The sequence below is a fragment of the Vicia villosa genome, unplaced genomic scaffold (genome assembly GCF_029867415.1).
Source record: "Vicia villosa cultivar HV-30 ecotype Madison, WI unplaced genomic scaffold, Vvil1.0 ctg.000920F_1_1, whole genome shotgun sequence".
Taxonomy (NCBI): Eukaryota; Viridiplantae; Streptophyta; class Magnoliopsida; order Fabales; family Fabaceae; genus Vicia; species Vicia villosa.
The window spans coordinates 9,509-18,255 of NW_026705414.1; the positions used below are offsets into that span (position 1 = coordinate 9,509).

The 8,747-nt window shown below is 27.6% G+C and overlaps 1 long non-coding RNA gene across 1 annotated transcript; it reads left to right on the plus strand.

Annotated features, from left to right (window-relative positions):
* The first annotated feature begins 1,160 nt into the window (after positions 1-1,160).
* LOC131632250 (uncharacterized) lies at positions 1,161-4,216 on the plus strand. Its single transcript, XR_009292936.1, has 3 exons — positions 1,161-1,685; positions 3,075-3,854; positions 3,937-4,216. It is a non-coding gene; the product is annotated as an uncharacterized LOC131632250 (long non-coding RNA).
* The last annotated feature ends 4,531 nt before the right edge of the window (positions 4,217-8,747 follow it).

Below are 8,747 nucleotides of genomic sequence, written 5' to 3' on the forward strand. Positions count from 1 at the left end.
CTTAGCCATAGCATAATCCTTTCTTATATTATAGATAATAATAATAATAATAATCTATCATATAAGAAAATTAGGTGTTGTTTAAAACCCCTAATTGCCCTTAATATTCAATAATCCTCCACGTGGTATTCTTTATCATTAAGTAGCTTGATTTCCTTTGTTTTAAAATTATTAATTTTGTTTTTTAATAAATAAATTCTCATTAAAACTAATTAAAACTAAGTAAAACCAACTCTCTCTTCTTTTATGCAACACGGTTACTAGACCAAAACCGTATAACACCCATTATTCCACTACTGTTTCATTCTTCAAATAACTTTTCTTCATGTTTCTCCATCTCTTCTCTCTCTCACTCACCAATCCTCTTTCTCTTCTTCTCCATTCTTCTCACTCTTGTCCTTCTTTCTGTTTCTATTCTTTCTTTTATCTATTTCTTTTCTCTATTTCAGAAGATTCACTCGATTGCTAACTTCACTCTCTATTTGTTTTTTAGGTTTTTCATGTTTGATCTCTGAGTTTCTAACTTCTTTCGTCATCAACAACAACAAAGGATTTGAAGTTAAAATAGATAGATATGATTATATGACAAAACTCAAGAATCAGGAAAGTTAGGGTTTTTTATTTTGTTGGTGTTGATAGTGAAAATAAGATAATTTGTGGTTAGAGTTTGATGATTTTGAGTTATGATATATAATTTTATGGGTATTATGATGTATTTGTTGATTTTTTAATGTTATTCCTTTATATTTGATATGTCTACAGACAAAAAATTTGAAGCATTTCTACTTAGATTGGGAGACAAAATCACCTAAGGCTTTTCCGGCAATTTTAACGGTGGTATGCGGTTTCGCGGTGATAAATCTACTTCATGATATTTCACCAACAAATTAGTCACATTTATAAATTGTTATCAGGTTTATTGCGATTGTAGAAACTTAGTCGAAATTGAAAAACATTTGGTTATTTTGGTTTTATTATGAGATAGCAAATGATTTGTTCTTTTGAAAAATATACTTAATTTTGTTTTTCTTACTGTGAAATTATATTTTAGAGAAATTTTCAATTTTTTTTGTTATGGGTGAGTTTATTGTTGGATTTGGGATTATTTTTCTTCTTGTATGCAAGTTTTTTATTTTGATTTTTCTCCTGATATGTCTTAAACAGAAGATCAATTCAACATAGAGGTGAAAAAAAATTTTAAAACAAAATCCCTTCTGGTGGACACAGCAGAGGCACTTTAATGTAACTTTATGTTGAATTGTCTGGTATGTTGAATTTTGGGCTGAATTGTTGAACTGTCTACTACCCGACTCATGAAATGATGCAAGCTTGACTTAGATTTACTGCTTCATCTTTCGTATGATCAAAACAAATGTTGAAAATTTTATATCTTAGTGTTAAGTCGAACAATCTTTTGTTCATTTTGTACAGGCTAAGGCAATCTTAGGCCAGAAGTTGAAGAAGGAATATGCCAAGTCTTAGATCATATGTGGTTAGATTATGAGATCTATTTTGGCTCCGGAATTGAAGAAGCATCATCTTCTTCATAGTCGTCTTCATCATCACCTTCCTCCACGTCATCAAAGAAGGGTGAACAATCGGTTTTTGAAAAGAAACTCGATAAAGTTTTAAATACCGGATCGAGTCAGATATCTCACTAGCCTATGGAGACGGATTCATAGCAGGTAACCAGACAGTGCTTAAGAATGGACTTAGAATAACCCTTTACCGTATTCGAATCACCGAAAGTTTTCCGTAACGAAATGGTGATATATATATTATTTTTCTTACCTTTACATCAACCATAATATTTGAGCATTATCACATAAACCTAATCCATAATATGATTCCTTTCTTTTTATTCATTCTTTTCTTCTAATTAATTTATTTTTATTAAGATAATTCATGTATGTACCTGGCAGGATGAATAGTTGGTATTGAAACAGAATGAAGTTGGTCACTATCTGAAAGTGATTTGCAATTGTTGTGAATCCAAGTAGGGGTGAGAATAGGCTAGGCTAGGCTAGGCTTTATAAGGCCTGGGCCTGGCCTATGATAAACTTACAAGGCCTGAGCCTGGCCTATGGCCTACTATAGGCTCATTTTTTCAGCCTGGCCTGGCCTTTTTAAAAGCCTGGCCTGAAAGCCTATTTAAAAGCCTCTTTCTTATTAATGTTTTCAATTAATTCATATTACTTAAGAAGCCTTATAGGTCGCATATATATGAACATTTAAACCGACCTATTTAGCATTTTTTTTATAATATATATGCATATATAGACCAATCTATTTAACACTTTTTCTAATATATATGCATATATATGCCAACCTATTTAGACTAATTTTAATATATATGAAAATATAGGCCGGCCTACAAGGCTTTATAGGCTTTTTTAATAGCCTAGGTCTGACCTATTTTATTAAATAGGCTTTTAAAAAAGCCCAAGCCTAGCCTTTTTATCAAATAGGCCTGGCCTGGCCTGGCCTTAAGTAGGCTAGGCTATAGGCCCCTGTAGGCCGGCCTGGCCTATTCCCACCCCTAAATCCAAGGATATACTGGTTCCTTTTTAAAAAAAAATCTAAGAAATATACTCTATATGAAACATGCGTTCAGCAGTTGATATGGAAGAAGACAAGCTAGATGTTAAACCCGATGTGCATTCGTCGCCGTCGTCGTCCTGATAGCCATAAAATATAACAAGTTCTCAGTTCTCATGTTTTGTTAGTGATAAGCTCATTAATGTTTGAATTGTGTTACATATTTTCTTTCTCTATGATAAATGTCAGGTTCTACCGTAATAATACATGTGTTCTATGATATACTGCTTATTTGTCTATTATTTGTCTATGTCATGTGGAATGAACATTAGTTCACCTAAAAAAAGTAATTTGAGACATTCACTGGCACTTTCCTCGGAGTATATTCTTTTTTTTATATTTGGGTTTACGACACTTTTCACTGGTGATGTAGTGTTCACTAGGCTTGTGCAAACTGAGCTGACTTTGTAGTTTATAGTTGTATGGTGATTTAAGTGTTTCTAGCTTAAGCTCACCTGGTATTCATTAGTATGCAGACCTAAGATGACAGTTCTTGGTTCTCGAGAGCACCTTTGCATTCATGAAAAAGTGAAATTACTTTGTGGAAAAACACAAACAAATGCTTGTCGATCTTTCTGTCGAAGGCGTGCAAAGTAGAAGCATCAATGTAACCATTTCCAAAATGTTCCTGGAAAGTTTTTAAAACTTTTTTTCTTTGCATCTAATATAAGTACTTATCAGTTATAAATTACTTGTGAAAATGTTTAGTCAAATTATTGCAACAACTGAAGAGAGAAGCTGAGGAGTTTGTTTCTAACAACTGAGTTTTTGCCAGGTATATATGGAATTATGGACTAATGGTGATTGTGTCAAGTTAAAGTATTTTGGATATTGTTTAATGTTAATTACGGAAACTAAGACTGACATTGAAAAGGGAGCTACTACAAATTGAAAGCTTACATTATTAAAAACGGCACATGAGTTGAGTTATTTTGATAATCTGTCACATGCCTATACTTGGATGGCTCTGTCACATGACTAATGACAAGGGTTGTTGATATTAAATTTGTTTTTGGTGATTTGTATAAATTGGAAAGGTTGTTGATTTGTATAAATTAGTTGAGTTGAGTTATACCCCATATTTTTCATTTTACTTTCTTGGAGTAAAGATTTGTATTTGGTTCTTTCTTGTCTTTTTTTTCCTGTCAGATTCACTAAATGCTTCTCTTTGTTCACCTGGGTTTAGAAGAAATTATGTTATCACATATTGGACATCATGATAACCCCGTTTTCCCTCCAGAGTACTATATGGAAAGGTGTGGTTTGAATTTGAGGTTAAACTTTACCTTTTGCAGTCCAACTAAGTTGTTAATAAAAGTGTATATGCATTACATGCAGGTGGAGCCAACTTGGAGATCATGAACAAGCCATTCGTGTGTTGTAGATGCTGATAGAAATGCAGTAACTTATGTTCGCTTATTGTAAATGTATAATCTTTAATTGAAACAAAGTAGTCGATAAGGGATACAAGTTTTCTATAAATCTGGTATCAATTATAGTGAAAAAAATTGTGTGAACCAACCTTGGAATCATCTTTGAAAAACTTATGTTGGATGCAATTTCTTAATTTGGATTGTTATCTGCTTCACACATGAATGGAATTATAATCATGACATGATTTTTGTTGGCATTTAGTTCATGGTAGAAGTAAGCAAATCATTTTCTTTGCCAATAACCAAACCTACACCTGGTCAGTTTGACACTAATAAGTGATAACTTGTATTTGGCTCCCAGTAATTCCAAACCTTTAATGCTACTGCATTTTAATACAAGTTTCTACTCTTATGATTAAATGAGCACAACTTTATTTTTGTTAAGACTTAATGTTTTAAAATCCTTAGCAATCTTAACCTTCTAAAGTAAGTATGAAATTGTAGAAATTTCCATTTACAAAACTGTTTGGAAGCTTCTCCTACACATATAAGAAATATCTCTCCTAAAAATACTCTACCTCTTAATTATTTTCCAACTTTTCTTATATATCTCATAAAAATAACATTTACAATTGCTTTTAATCTATATAATTATATGGAAATAACATTATATTGGAAAAAAAACTACGAATTCAATTATGAATTATGTCCTGAGTCAATAAAATTTTAGTAAATTTTATTTGCTCATGAAAAAAATTAAAATAAATATATTTAAAATAATGTATGAATTTAAACATGGAAAAATGTGTTGTTTTTTTATGGCTTAAATATACTTTTGGTCCCTGTAAGTTAGCGAGTTTTTTATTTTCGTCCTTGTAAGTTATTTTTTTGTTTGAATCCCTATATTTCACTTCCGTGTTCGTTTTAGTCCCTAAAATCAAAATCTGCAGGAAATTTCGCAGGAAAATCCGTAGGAAACCTGCAGATTTTCCTACTGATTTTGACTTTAGGGACTAAACTTCAAGCAAAAAGTAAGATATAGAGACTCAAACCAAAAATTTTTTTTAGAGGGACGAAAATCAAAAACTCGCTAACTTACATGGACCAAAAGTGCATTTAAGCCTTTTTTTTATTATTTATGTTATTAAGATTTTAATTTAAAAATTATTTTTAATTTAATGTATAATATTGTTTAAGAAAATATATAGAAAAATGAACTATATATTATATCATATATTATATTATTGATATAATCATTTTACTAATATAGGTTGTTATTAATTTAAATAAGAGAAATATATATTTCTTATAAATTAATTTTAAATATTTTAAAATTAATGAATGAATATTAATGTTCTTTTTTTAAAAATGAGAACAAATTATTTATTTACCCAAAGCTTTTTATAATTTGGACATACTGTTATTAAAGTCTTTGCCCTTATTATCAAGAAAATGTTTTATACTCTTGAATATTCTAATTTTAATTTAAGATATAATATTTTTTTTAAAATTAATATACATAAAAATACAAAAATGCTTGTCATTTATCACTAATTTTAATTTTTAGAATTCAAAATATTAGTATCGAGTTTCTTATCTGACCCTAACATTAAGGTATGAGAATTGGACACATCTCAAATAAACACACGTAAAAAATTACCATTAATGAGTAGGATAAAAATCCGTAAAAATGAACATGGATAATTACCCACTAAAACAACAAGTATAGGCGTGGGTACAGATACCTTAGATTTCACCCCGCCTCATGCCAGCATTTTATATATATATATATATATATATATATATATATATATATATATATATATATATATATATATATATATATATATATATATATATATATATATATATATATATTAGGAGGGATATATTTACTCCAAGAGTAAGTGTTGAACACTTACTCCAAATCTTAACCATTGATTATCATTAATCTAACTGCTTTAATTAACTTTTTATATAGAAAAATATTTCCAAAAATAATTAAATTAAATGATCAATTAAAACTGTTAGATTAAATGTATTACTGTTAAATTCATACGCATTTTAATACAAGTGTTTGAGTAACACTTTAATTTTTTTTAAGAACTATAATTGATCATGAAAAATTAAAATCACATGAAAAATTATAATTGATCATGAATTTTTATTAAGAATGCGGGTAAATGGATATGGGTATGGGCACGATACCCATAGGGCACGAGAAATGACTCAAACGTTGGTGCTCGCGTGGATATGGACTCGAGTACGGGCATTTTTCAAAATGCGGGTATGGAAATGAGTACTATAGTACCCTACCAATTGTTATCCCTACTAACATTTGTCATTTGTTATATAATTATATTTCTTTTGTTAAAAAAATATTTAAATATTTTTAATATATATTTAGTATAACGAGATATAAATCACAATTAATATTATTAATAAATTAGATATGACATTAGGTACAACTATCTATCAACAATATAAATGTGTTTTATTTTTATTTTTTATGTAGTTAATAAATATAATTTTTGTACTGATTCATAATAGTTAATAATAATGAGAACATCAAGATGCTGAACAACATTTTTGTAAATAATGCAAAACAAAAATTATATGTTCATTTAAAAATTTTATATATACAAAAAATATAGACACTATTTTACTAACTTTTTTTAAAAAACAATAAATTTTATTAGTTAAATAAATTTGATTTTTTTATTACATTTTAAAAACAAATGCGTGTACCGTACCCGTGCGAACGCACGGGTATCCCGCTAGTAATAATAATAATAATAATAATAATAATAATAAGGGTTAATATTAATTTTTTTTTTTAGTAATTTTCTTTTAAGTTTGGTAATTTTTATTTTTTCGCTTTGTTTTTTTTTCCTATGTCAAGAATGGAAAATTATTAAAATTTTGTGAACAATAGGTATCGATCCCATCACCATTTGGTTGAAAGTAATAGGCCTTACCACTAGGCCATTTGTTTCCCTTGTTTAACTAGTTGCATCAAAATTGATATATTACATAACTACTGTATTAATAACTAAGTCATTCGTTTATGTTTATAACTAAATATTTTAATATACTGTATTAATAATAAATGTTTAATAAAAATTGAATGTTAAAAAAAACTGAATGCTAACAATAACATTTTTTAATAAAAACTAAATGTTAAGTATTCGTTTATGTTAAAAACGTTAAATACTATATTTATATAATAAAAAACTTTAATTCTTTTATATTTTTTAAACATTATTTATTTACAAAGTTTATGCTAACATTATTTATTTATTTACAAATAAAAAACGTTAATTCGGTTTATGTTAACATTATTTATTTATTTAAAAAAACATTATTTATTTACAATATATTATTCAGTTTATGCTAATATTATTCAGTTTAATAAAAAACGTTAATTCGTTTATACTAACATTATTTATTTATTTACAATATAAAAAACTGAATGTTTCTCATGTAGTATTATAAATATATTATTTAATTTATTATTATAAATATATTACTTTATTATAATTATTCTAAATTATTTTCAGTTTATTTATAACTTTTGGTTTTAATATATTAAACGTAAAAGTATTATATCTAAATATTTTAGTTTATTATATTTACGTTTAATTAATAAACTGAAATTATATTTCAATCATTTTCAATTTATTATTATTTTATTATTTTCAGTACTTAAATACTAAATATTAAAATATGATTTGCTAAATAACGTTTAAATATAATATATTTAAAAATTATATTTATTTATAGGGTTTAATGGATATGCACTGACAGTGTAAAACAATTTTACACTGTCATCCAATAGAAAACAAGCAATTTGCCATGTCATTAAAAAATTTTAAATATAAAAATGTGATGGAATTAGATACATGGTTGTGATTGGTTGACAGTGTAAAACTATTTTACACTGTCAGTGCATCACCCATTTTCTCTTATTTATATAAAGAATACTTTCAGTTTAATAATAATACTTATGGAAAATTAATTATGAAATAAAATATTTCTTTGTATGATATACATATTTATGCAGTTAGTTTACAGAAAACTTAAATAGCTCAGTTGGCAAAGGTGATGTTGAATGTTGTGAGGGGTAGGTCTTGGGTTCAAACATTACATGAGACAAATTATTTTTAAGAAATAATAAAGGGTTATTACGTGGAATTAAAAACAATTTAAAATAAAAAAATTAAATTCCACGTCAGCATATTAGCATTCCACGTCATATTTAAATAATTAAAAAAACAGTGCCACATCATCAATTTTGTTGACCAAATTCAGCAAGGGGGCAAAACAGGGGAATCTACAAATGGTAGGGATGAAATCTGTGTTTTTTTTTACAGGGTTGTTTTTGAGAATTGCCCCATATGGCAGGGGGCAAAATAGGGTTTAACCCTAATAATAATCATAGATAATAATATTTTTAAAGGAGTTCTTTGGCAAGTGAGACATGTGGCACTCTCTGGTGCTTTGTTACACTTTTTCAAATTTTCTAAACATTCTATTAATGGAAAGTTATTCTCAATTCAATTAATATTATTATTTTTTATTCAATTAATTATTTTATTAAATGAATAAATGCATTTGTCATAATGAGTGAGAAGCTGAAACATCATTTTTTCTTTCAAGGGTTACACGATAAATATGAATATTTGGGGAAGAGCAAATAAATTGATAAGAAAGTGAAACGCTCGAGGTATCGTATCTCAATACAAATTCAAAACTCAAAACGCTTTCACTCCAACT